The sequence below is a fragment of the Protopterus annectens genome, chromosome 2.part1 (assembly GCF_019279795.1).
Source record: "Protopterus annectens isolate FY-2018-M chromosome 2.part1, PAN1.0, whole genome shotgun sequence".
Taxonomy (NCBI): domain Eukaryota; kingdom Metazoa; phylum Chordata; order Ceratodontiformes; family Protopteridae; genus Protopterus; species Protopterus annectens.
Genome location: NC_056729.1, coordinates 1791775566 through 1791788546, shown reverse-complemented (window position 1 = coordinate 1791788546; position 12981 = coordinate 1791775566). Strand labels below are relative to the sequence as shown.

Below are 12981 nucleotides of genomic sequence, written 5' to 3'. Positions count from 1 at the left end.
TAAAATAATTTTGCTATGCCCTTTTTCGAGGTTAGTATACTGTGCCTCTGTCTAACAGTGACACAGAAGTGATTCCCGGGGGTAAACCTACGATCTCCCATCCATTCATCAAGATTCCTCTTGAAGAGAGTCAATGAGGGACTCTTCCTAACCTGGACTGGGATTTTATTCATAGGTTCTTTGAACTTTGCATGAAATGAGGGAACATTTTCACTGGGAAGGACAGGAGTACTTGGAATCTAAGAAAAGACTAAGGGATTTTCTTCTTCTTCCCCAACATAGACCCCTGGCTATTCCTCCTATTTTGGATATTGTGGATGATGCTTTTTCGGAGGCTAACTTAACCCCTGACTCTTTTCCTCCTACTCCTGTTAAGCCAGACAGATATTATAGGGTTCCTGATTCCCATCAGTTTTTATACAAGAATCCTACTGCTGACCCTGAAACCATTTCTCAGGGTCCTAAGGGGGTTAAGGCCGCTTCTGCTAAAAACCCCATTCCCACTGAGAAGGATTCCAGATCTTTAGAAAGATGGGGCAAAAAAGTGTACACTTCTGCTACTTTATCTATTAGGGCTTTAAACTGTCAGTTTCATATGCTGAAATACCAGCAATTTCTCCTGTCTGTATTAAAACAAAAGCTAACTTCCATTTCCGCCTGTGCAGATGATAAGGAATTACATGACTTATTACATGCCACTGAACAAGTTGGGAAGCATGGTTTACACTGTGGATTTGATGCCTTAGAGGCTTCTTCTAGGGCTGCTGCTTCTGGCACAGCCATTAGAAGGCATGCATGGTTAAAGGAACAAAATTTGCCAGATCAAGTAAAAGCTAAATTATTGGATGCTCCTGTTCAGCATAATGTTTTGTTTGGATCTAAAGCTGAAGAGGTGATAAAGAAGATGGAGGACAAGGCAAAATCCATGCAAACAGTTAAAGATTTCTTACAAGTACAGCCACCCAGATTTAGTAGGAATTGGCCTACAAAAAATTGGTCCTTTCCTAATTCAGACAGGCTTCAGAGGGGTAGATACAGACGCTCCCGCGGAAGGCCTCAAACGCAAGCCTCTTATAGACCAAGACAGTGGACTGCTTCCACCCCTAGGGGAGGAGAGGACAGGTCACAAGCTCATAGTAAACAGACTCAATGACTCCCTCTGTTGGGCTGCAGGAACTTCTTGCCTGGAAGCCCCTCTCGGAGGAAAACTCTCTTTTTCACCTAAATTGGACTCGTATAACCCAAGACAAGTGGGTTCTGGATGTGGTTTCAAGAGGTTACAAATTCCATTTTCATACCCTACCAAGACCAAGCGGATGGCCAAATCTTCCAAAACATCAATGGTTAGAGGCCTTAAACCAGGTGGAAGCTCTCTTGGCTATGAAAGCCATAGAACTAGTTCCACTTTCAGAGAGGGGACAAGGTTTTTACTCAAGGCTCTTTCTTGTCCCCAGGAAGCAAAATTCATGGAGACCCATTCTGGATCTGTCAGTCTTGAACACTTTCCTCGAGATACCAAAATTCAAGATGCTTACTCTACAGCAGCTACTTCCAATACTGACCAAAAATGCATGGATGGTAACTTTGGATTTAAAGGAGGCATATTTACACATTCCCATCAGGCAGGAATGCAGAAAAAACCTCAGGTTCAAGGCCGGATCGAGCCACTGTCAATTCTCTGCGCTGCCCTTTGGATTGTCTACTGCACCCAGGGTCTTCACCAAATACCCGGCTCCAGTAGTAGCTTATTGCGACTCAAGGGAATTCAAATTTACCCTTATCTGGACGACTGTCTTATTCAGGCAGACAGCAAGGATGTCTTACTCCAGCATCTGGAGTTTGTTCAGAATCTTCTCAAGTTCCTGGGATTCACAGTAAACATAAAGTCAAATTTGACACCTTCACAATAGATACATTTTCTGGGCGCTTCTCTAAACACAACAACCCAGATGGCATTTCTGACATACGAAAAACAATTACAACTGGCTTCAACTTTCAAAACCTTGGCAACATTAACTCAGCTAACTGCAAGGAGATTCCTGCAGGCTTTGGGTTACATGGCCTCCTGCATTCTTCTCGTACCATATGCAAGACTACATATGAAGAAAATACAGTGGTATCTAAAAAGTGTATGGTCTCAGCATTGCCACAGTTTAGACATACAGATCTCCGTCCTGCCTTGTCTTCAAAAGGAATTCCTTTGGTGGTCCAAGGCATGTACTCTAAACAAAGGAAAACCCTTCTGTCTGCCTCCTGCCACTCAGATACTAACCACGGATGCCTCAGATTATGCATGGGGAGCCCATTTTCAGGGCAACTGTCTGCAGGGCCTTTGGACAAAGGATCAGAAGCACCTGCATATCAATTTAAAGGAAATGTTAGCCGTTCAGAAAGCTCTTTTGGCCTTCAGGAATCTTCTACAACCAGGACAACTACTGATACGGACAGACAACACCATAGTTATGTGGTACATAAACAAGCAAGGGGGATCTCATTCCTGTCCCCTTTGCAGACTAGCCATGAATCTTTGGAACACAGCTGTAGCTTGCAAACTGGACCTTCAAGCTCAGTTTCTACCAGGGAAGCAAAACTTCCTGGCAGACAGTCTGAGCAGAAAGCTATCAGACCCACACGAATGGATGCTGGACACCGAAATATTCAAGATGATTACAGCAGTCTGGGGATGTCCCCAAATAGACCTCTTTGCATCCCACCTCAATCATCAACTACAGATTTTTTGCACCAGGACATTCCACGAACTAGCTTGGAAAGTGGATCCACTATCATTCAGTGGGAGAAACCTCTCTGGGTATGCCTTTCCGCCTCTTCCTCTTCTTACACAGGTATTATTAAAGATCAAACAGGACAAGCCCAAGATGATAATCTTGCTGGCCCCAAATTGGCCTCGACAGTTTTGGTACCCAACACTGGAAAACCTTTGTCTGGAGCCCCCTTGGGTTTTACCACAGACTCCGAACCTTCTGTCCCAACAGCAGGGTCAGGTTCTGCACTCCCATGTCAAAACTCTCAGCCTGGCGGCCTGGTTAATCCAGGGTCTTTGATTCATTCTCTCCTACCCAAGCAGGTTATGGATGTCATTTTAGAAGCCAGACATCCTAGCATTAGAAAATGAAATGGAAAATATTTTGTTCCTGGATGCAGGCTCAGGATTCTGATCCTCTTACTCCTAACATTCCTCTGATTTTACTTTACCTGACAGACCTCTTACATAAGGGTCTCTCTTTCTCTTCTATAAAGATAAATGCCTCTGCTATTTCTGCTCATTATAATACAGACCCTCCAATCTTTTCCCACCAGCTCATGAGACAGTTTCTCAGAGGAGCTAAGAACTTAAGGCCCCCCCAGATCTCCTCCCATTCCTGCTTGGGATCTCAACTATGTTTTGGAAAAACTCACCTTACCTCCTTTTGAGCATGCTGCCACAGCTGACATCAAGTTTTTATCTTGGAAGACAGCTATCCTGTTAGCTCTGACCTCTGCCAGGAGAGTCTCGGAGTTGCAAGCTCTCATGGCTGTGGAACCTTATATTATTTTTCATCAAGACAGGGTGTCTTTAAGAACTAATCCTACTTTTATGCCTAAGGTGATTTCCAAAGTGGCTTTAAATCAAACTATTCACTTGCCAACTTTTTTGCCCACTCCTCAAAATAAGGGGGAAAGGATCTTGCATTCCTTGGATGTACACAGACAACTACGTTTTTATCTGGACAGAACTAAGGGCATCAGGAAATCAGAGCAATTGTTTGTTTCTTATGCTTCAAGTTCCCATGGTAAAGCTATTTCAAAACAGACCATTTCCAAATGGATTGCTCATGGAATCAGATTTTGCTATTCACACCATGGAAAGCAAATACCAGGGACTATAAGGACTCACTCTACCAGAGCTGCTGCCACTTCAGCTGCCTTCCTCAGAGGAGTTCCTACCAAGGACATTTTGGAAGCTGCAACTTGGAGTTCAGTGCATACTTTTTCTAAGCACTACAATCTACCTCTTTACTCTAAGTCTAGGGCAGGCTTTGCTTCTGCAGTCTTGCAGGGCCTTTTAGCCTCCCCCTCTACTTTATGACCACCTCCTTTTTATTCTGCTTTGGGATTCAACCCTACAGTCATGACTGCAACAGTGAAACACGATGAACATAGTACAGTTGTGTACACTTACCATAAATGTAGATGTTCGAGTGTCTTCACTGTTGCAGTGGGTTCCTCCTCCTGTCCCCTCTTATTTTTTCTTTTGTGTGGTTCCTTTTTTCACCCTTCTTCTGAGGTGTATTTGCAAAGGGTATGGGACCTTATTCATTTTGGAACTCCTGACATCTGGGGCAAGAAAAACTGGAGAACATGGCGTCGGCTGTCAGCTTTGTACTCCTGGCGCTCTGACGTAAGGGAGCATGGCTGAGCAGCCAATGCCGGACCCAGACTTTGGGATTCTGGCCGACCGAGGGCTGCCTGCTGGCAGGGGAGAACCCTACAGTCATGACTGCAACAGTGAAGACACTCGAACATCTACATTTATGGTAAGTGTACACAACTGTACTTTTTCAAAAATCTCTGAGTTTTTTTATTTATATTTTCCGACTTCCTCATATGTTTTTTTCCAAACAGCTAAACATTTTGTGGTCTGTATAAAGTTTTTCACACATCTGTTGTGTTAGTGAATACAAATTTTTATTTGAAGCTTCTGACAGTTTTTCTCGTGGAAGTATTTTTCTTTTCTCTAATTTCTCTCGTAATCTTTTTGTATATCTTATGTCTGGAAATTTTGAGCTTTTTGCATAATAGTAACAATACATAATTTGTTTCTTATCATTAGTCCACTCTTTCGTCTTTAATATCTCTTCTTTGGCCTACCAGTTTTTGTGATTTCTTGTGGACTATAGTTGCATGGATGTCACAGAATGGGGAACTTCTACATTGTTTGCCAAGTGATTGGTGATGTGCTGAAAGTATGGTCTTCCCATAGATCATTTCTCAGTTTAAGAATATCTCTCTCGTTCATCAAAGTAATGAGGGGAATAGCTGGCAACTGTATATAAGGAGAGATTTAGCTTAGGTTGCGTACTTTGGAAAATGGTATGGGATGGTGTGTTTGAGGCACATTGTATTTTCAGGGAAGATTTGTTCTGTGTAGCACCTGGAGGAGGAGGATTTGTTCTGCAAAGGAAGTATAGTGGATAGAAGAAGACATGGACAACAACTGGAGGGGCAATTCAAAATTGATTTAAGGAATGTGATTCAGAGAAAGTGTGGTGATGCTTTGTAATACCTCATCAGTAATGCATACCTCTCAACTGTCTAGATTTTCGCAGAATGTCCAGATGTTAGCCTTATATCTTTGGGCTGTTTATCATAAAATGTTTGCTTTTCAGGCAAATCAGTGAGGCCTGAAATCACTTAATAAATCACTTAATAATGATCGACATTTGAGTTACAGACTTCACGTCAGAATATACACACCAGTCAACTTTCCAAGTTAAAAAGAGCAATATATAAAATCTGTTCTGTTTTTGGGCCTTTGTCCGTCAGTCGTTTTAGGCTTTTCCAGATTTCTTCCACTGTGAGGGTGAGAGCTGTGCAGTGGTATAGTGTAAGGAGGTTCCTCAGAGGTTTGCAGCTGGGCCTGGGAGCAAATGGTGAAAGGCATAATAAGGACGTAGGGAGAATATGCAGTTATGCAGATGCTATTTACAGATTTCAGATGGAGTTGATAGGCAGCAGGTGCTTTATTTCAACTTCTGTGTATGTTACCTAAAGTCATAAGAAGTACTTAACTGCAAAATGTAAACTAATCAAGGTTTGACATTGTTTAAAATACATGTTTGATGAGGGATTAAAAACCCTTAGAGCAGACATAAGAAACTAAGGAGAAATTAAGGTTGAAAAGTTCTACCAGTAGCACAAAAATGAATGGAATGAAAACTTGATAAATATCAGGAAAAGGATTCAACCCACTAAATACTGTCAGCCATCATAAAACACAGGAAGGGAAATAAATTATATTAAGTGAGGTCACAAAAATGGTTAAACGCCTATTCAGCACAGTCTGGAATGGTTCAATAAATACCTTTGTGGAATCTCCTAATATAAATGTAGAGAATGCATTTTTGCAGGAAATGAATATTTGCTTTTTCATTGACACTGCATTCCAATAACATAGTTGAATCTGCCTTTATTCCACAGCACCTTATAAATTAAAGATTTATGAATAGCCTGGCATGACACAAAGCACTCTCTATACCGTGTTGTGCAACCACAGCTATTTCTAATAAAGAAGCAAAGTGCAAATACAGATTGTGCCTGCCTTCTGTTTGTTATTTCGTGGACAGAACACAGTGCATATTCACTGCATTGTGGTTTGAAAACATTTCATACTGTCAACGGACTGGAATAGTACTCCAAGCAGTACTTTGAAATTAAAAAAGGAAACAGTTCCTGCTCATTATCAGGGTTCAGTACTCTTTCTGCACCAACTTCTGAATTAAGGCCTACAATTCTTAAATTTCACCATTTCAGCCTTTCAGAAAACAATTATTTTGGGCTTTGAAGCATGTTTTACTAAATCTGTTTGAGCCAATTTCACCGTAGGACCTTAAACATCCATATAGAGGTAAGGGTCTATATTAGATCAACAAAGTCTTAAGACATCGAATCACTAAAGATCAACCTTATTATTATTTAAAAAAAAAAAAAAAAAAAACAGACAAAAGGGTGTAAGGAGGCGGCAAGCCCCCCTGCACCCCTCACCCCCCCCCCGCTCTTTAAATATTCAACTCCGAGATTGCGCTAAAGTGCAGGAAACGGAAATCTTCTGTTTCCACACTGTATTGCGATCTCAGAGTTGGTATATTTAAGTAGTAATTTTCGGATTCAAAAACTTCAAACGTTGACCATATGGTATTCGGAGTTTGAAGTTTTCGTTCCGATAATGTCGACCCAGAGGTAACTGGGTTCTTCCTTGGTATGTGATCTTGTGTGTAGAAAGTGGCTTACAGCAGTATTTCAAAAGTTTGAAAAAATGACGCAGTGTCATCAGATTTATGTTTGTTCAAACTGTTTCCAGTTTGTTAATGGAGTAAATGTTGAAATTAGGTTAGTTTTGCTTGACTCACCTGGATAAGTTAATAGTCCTACTTGACCATTTCTCTGAGTTCTTGTAAATGTTACTGTCATGAACTTGGTCTTGCCACATAATACAATTAACTGATTTTCAACAGACGTGTCATTCATTGAGGATGTTTTATGAGCCTACTACTGCATTGTGCATGTAGACTGATTCCCTTCTACCCATATTTTTCTTTTCAAAAATGGGAACTTAATGCTTAGCCTTCATAATAGTTTTGTTCACTGTGTGCATCATTAGTTGTAGATAACACCCTGCAGTTGCCCAACCCATGACTTTCAGCTTTCTTGTTGTCTGTTGATACATGCTTTGTAATGGACCTATTTCCTTCTCCCTGAACTCCCTTCAGAACTACATGCGTAACTGGTGTGGTCTCACTAAAGCCCTCTCGAATAGGAGAATCCCTTCCTTATGCTTCTTTCCCTAACTATACAAAAATCTTAGCATCATCTTCCTATTTGCTGATGACCTTTGACTCTCCATGTCAATTCATTCTGAGTATGATTTCAGTGTCATACGTCTCACATGTACTGGAAATCATAAGGATCTTCAGCATCTCATTCTTTGCAGCTTACAGAGATGGATCTCGGACAGAATTCTACGTTTGCTTGTTAGGACCATTCTTTTCTCTTTGTAGAGCCACACTTTTGATTACATTGACATAGGAATGCCACAAGATGAGTTAGACTCTTGTTCTCCTCGATTACATTTCACTGCTGTGTAAGGTGAGTGCTCAGCCACACATTGTAGAAGGCTTTGCTGGGTTTTCTTTAGCATTTTTGCAAGGCTTTCTGTGAAATGTCCTTAAAACAGATTTTTCATTAAAAGTTCCAAAGTTATCGAGATGTTGAAACCTCAGTTTTGTAAGTTGAAGAGAGAAAAATGGCACTACAACTAAAGTGACATGTGTATCAGATGTGTAAAGGCCTGCCTTAGACCATCATCCAGAAGATTAGGGGGTATTTAGCCGACTCTGATAGTGTAGAGGGATAAATAAAGCCATGGCTATGGCCCTGGTGATCTGAGATCGATTAATGGCTCAGACACCTGATGAAGCTGGCTGGGGAAGCTGAGAAGTGAGCTGCAGCTGTTGGTTTACCCATCTGGGGGAGGGAACATGGCTCTGGCTCACCACCTGGGTGACACAGTAAAAAAACCTGAGTATATGAACACATAGCCGAAGGTTCATGAGGAGGCATGCTTCCTGCAGCAGGCAGTCATAGTGGAACTTTTGGAGCCATCTTGAATTAGGAGAGGTAATCTACTGAGATGGTTTAGGCACCATCTGAGAACCAATAAGCTGGCCTGCTCCCTGCCACCCAGCTCTCACTGTTAGAGAATCAATGGGCTGACTGCACTACCCAGGCAGGAATGAATCTGCTGTTGGGCTCCTGCCTAGTTCAGGAGTGCCTGGCTGTCATTCCATGAAATAAAAGGGCCAAATGGGTGCAAGTAAGCCCTATGGTGAGGAGGAAAAAAAGTATTTGTTCAGTTTTTTAACTTATTAATTAACTGGTTTATCTCAGATGCTCTTCAGTTTTAGCCACAAACTGTGCCCACAACAGAAGTAATTATTTATTTACATTTGTTAACCTGGATAGACTACTGATCCCACTGGACCCTTTTCAGGCTCAGGCTGGGAGAATACAGTATGCAGAAGATAAAAAAATGACATTTCCAAATGGATGCATGCACATTAATGAACAGGTAAGAATGTTTTACAAGCAGGCTGTCAGCACTACAACTAAACAAGTAAGCATATAACTATAGGTTAAACAACTGTAACTAAAAAAAACTATCATGCTAGTGTTTAAAATGTAAGACAAGTTACGCAAGTGCCTCAAAATGCATACACAGTAAATATTCATTATATAAAGTTAAGTGTACAATGGGAAGGATAAGTAGAAAGGAAGGAAAACTTAATGTAGAATGAAAAGAAGGTGAGAAAGATGAGAAAAGAAGGTGATGTTGAGGCTTAATGAGAATAACAAGACTGTAGTATGAAGGATATGGGAGCCCATAGAGAATACTTTTGTTACCTATTGTATAACACTTAGAGGAGACATCTGTTGTAGCTGTATCTATATATATCTGTATGTGTGTGTGTGTGTGTGTATGTATGTATCTATCTATATATATAAAAGAGTTCTTTGCCAGTCATCACCCCTTAGATTTATTTAAATTTTTTCTAATATCCCAAAGGTAAACCTTTTAAAATTTGGGCAAACTAAGGAATGTCTATACAGTGCATTGGTGTCTTTTTTTCCTACTTATATCATAAAAGTGTTCTTCAGTTCTCATCTTTAAGGCTCTTTCTGTTTTACCGATGTAAAATCCTGTACAGCTTTTGCATGTAGCTCTACTCATGGTACAATTGCCATTAAAGTAAAAAAATGGCTCCGCAAGTATGGCATGTGCACACGGCCACACTAACGCAAAGTCAAAACAGAAAAATGGCCAGCACCAGAGTAGTGAAGACAGTTCCTTTATTTTAATGTAGCAACACCATCCAGGATAGTGTATAAAACACTCTACCCAGCAAATAATCAGACCGGTTTTGGCATAACAACCTTTCTTAGTGATAACATGTAATAAATGACATCAGCTTGTTATATATACAATCCCTGTTCAGTCACAAGCAAAAATTGGTTGATTACAAATGCTCATTTAAACCTGGATTAAATAAGCCCCCAGTATGATTATCCACTTTTTTCTTTTTGATTTAATAGTGTGTGCCACCCCACCTTATTGACTCTCTCACCCTCAATACAATCAATAATATTAAATCTGAACTGTGCAGAAGCATGTTGGACAGAATGTTTATATAAAGCATTGGAAACCCTTTTATTTCTGATGTCCCTCATGCCCATATACGCAGGGGGCGGGAGGTTTGGCCAACATAAAAAGCAGAGCATGAGCAGGTAACTAAACAAATAAGCAAATCAGTACTACATTTCCCAAAAAACTTGATGTCATAAACATTAGCTGTGTTACTGCCTGTAAATTGTTTAGTCTTCACAACAAATTTGCAAAAAGTGCAGTGTCTACAGGGTACACAACCAGTCAATTTATCGCCAGTTATAGACCATTGTTTACTAACATATTCAGAGTCTACTCTAAAGTGAGAACCCACAGTTTGTCCCCTATGAAATGAAAATAAACATTTAGGTGGAAGAATCTCAGACAGTTTATTATCTGCACATAAAATAGCCCAATGTTGATGGATGATGTTTCTAAGTGTGTTAGTATTGTGTCCAAAAGTAGCGACAAATCTAATAATAGAGGTCTCAGTTTGGTCTTTATTTCTATATTTTAATAAACTAGATTTATCCTGTTGGGATGCCTAGTTACTGGCAGACACAGTACTGCCATGTTGATATCCCCTGTTTTTGAACCTGTGAATCAAATCCTGCTTGTACTATTCATGAGAGTTCTCAGAGGGCCAGATACGTCAAATTCTCAGAAATTGAGACTTAGGAATGTTACAAGTGATATGGTGTGGATGAAAACTGCTGGCAGGTAGCAGGGTATTGTACTCTGGATGTTTACGGTACACCTTGGTACTCAGAGGATTGTCCAATTCCCTATTGATACTAACTTCCAATAAATTGATCTGCTGGGCATGATAATTAACTTGTAAATTCAGTGCCCCACTTGTCATTCAAATACTGTATGAATTCTTCCACGGAAAGACCATCTGCCCTCCAAACCATCCAACAGTCATGCAAATAATGCCTCCATATATCAGTCTCGTCTGAGAAAATATTATGAATGGTATCATAAATCAGTTGTTCCTCTAAATAACCCATAAACAGGTCCACATAAATAGGAGCAAAACATGCTCCCATGGCAGTGCCCTTAACCTGCCAGTAATATTTACCATGAAAATAAAACACATTTTTGTTCAGGACATGTTCTGCAAGGCATACTAACAGGGTATTAAATCCTAGTGAAGATAATTCTGCTTTATTTAACCAATATTTAAGAGCTTCCAAGCCCGTCCAGTGAAGAATATTGGTATAAAAGTGCCGTGACATCCAAAGTACACATAAACCAATCAGAATCCAACTGCATATCAGAAATAATTTTTAAAAACTGCATGGTATCCTGAATCCTGGACCTAACTAATCCCAACAATGGTTTGAGATATTGTGTCAAAAAAGCAGACAAAGGTTCAGTGAGAGTACTTCTACCTGAAACAGTTGGTCTACCAGGTGGCTTATGTAGATCCTTATGTATTTTTAGGTAGCAAGTACAGGTACTGTCATTGGGGGCCAAGCACCATAAGGTGGAACATAGAAGTTTTGTTAATAATGCCTTCCTTTAGAGCCAATCCTAGAAACTCATCAGTTTCCTTTTTAAACTTATGTGTGGAGTCCAAAGGCATATGTATATAAAACCTGCCATCAGACAATTGACCAGATATGTAGACCAATCCATTAAACACACACACACACACACATATATATGTATATCTGTGTGTGTGTGTGTGTATATATATATATATATATATATATATATATATATGTGTGTGTGTGTGTATATATATATATATATATATATGTGTGTGTATATATATATATAGATATATAGATATATATATATATATATATATATATATATATATATATATATATATATATCATCATCATTTTTCGTCTTTTCCCGTTAGGGGTCGCCACAGCATATCATCTCTTTCCATTTCTTCCTGTCCTCTGCATCTTGCTCTGTCACACCAACCGCCTGCATGTCCTCTCTCACCACGTCCATAAACCTTATCGTAGGCCTTCCTCTTTTCCTTTTACCTAGCAGCTCCATCCTTAGCATCCTTTTCCCAATATACCCATCATCCCTCCTCAGCACATGTCCAAACCAGCGCAATCTCGTCTCTTTTGCTTTGTCTCCAAACTGTCCAACATGAGCTGACCCTCTAATAAACTGATTCCTAGTCCTATCCATCCTAGTCACACCGAGTGCAAATCTTAACATCTTTAACTCTGCCACATCCAGCTCTGACTCGCGCCTTTTTGGCAATGCCACTGTCTCCAATCCATATAACATAGCTGGTCTCACTACCCTCTTGTAGACCTTCCCTTTCACTCTTACTGGTACCCATCTGTCACAAATCACTCCTGACACTCTTCTCCACCCATTCCACCCTGCCTGTACTCTCTTCTTCACCTCTCTTCCACATTCACCATTACTCTGAACTGTTGATCCCAAGTACTTAAACTCGTCCACCTTTACCAACTCTACTCCCTGCATCCTCACCATTCCTCTACCCTCCTTCTCATTTACACACATATATTCTGTCTTAGCCCTGCTGACCTTCATTCCTCTGCTCTCTAGAGCATATCTCCACCTCTCCAGAGTCTACTCAACCTGATTCCTACTCTCACTACAGATCGCAATGTCATCTGCAAACATCATAGTCCACGGGGCCTCCTGTCTGATCTCATCTGTCAACCTGTCCATCACCACTGCAAATAAGAAAGGACTCAGAGCTGATCCTTGATGTAATCCCACCGCCACCTTAAATGGATCTGTCACTCCCACTGCAGTCCTCACCACTGTCACACTACCTTTGTACATATCCTGTACCACTCTTACATACTTCTCTGCCACTCACGACTTCCTCATACAATACCACAACTCTTCTCTAGGCACCCTGTCATATGCTTTCTCCAAGTCTACAAAGACAGAATGCAACTCCTTCTGACCTTCTCTGTATTTCTCCAATAACACTCTCAGAGCAAACATTGCATCTGTAGTGCTCTTTCCTGGCATGAAACCATACTGCTGATCACTAATCATCACCTCCCTTCTTAACCTAGCTTCTACTA

At 40.5% G+C, this 12981-nt stretch overlaps 1 protein-coding gene across 2 annotated transcripts in view; it reads left to right on the top strand.

The window, feature by feature from the left end:
• MTOR (mechanistic target of rapamycin kinase) overlaps positions 1-12981 on the top strand; it is a 4577509-nt gene that overhangs the window by 964391 nt on the left and 3600137 nt on the right. The gene's annotated exons all lie outside the window — the stretch shown is intronic.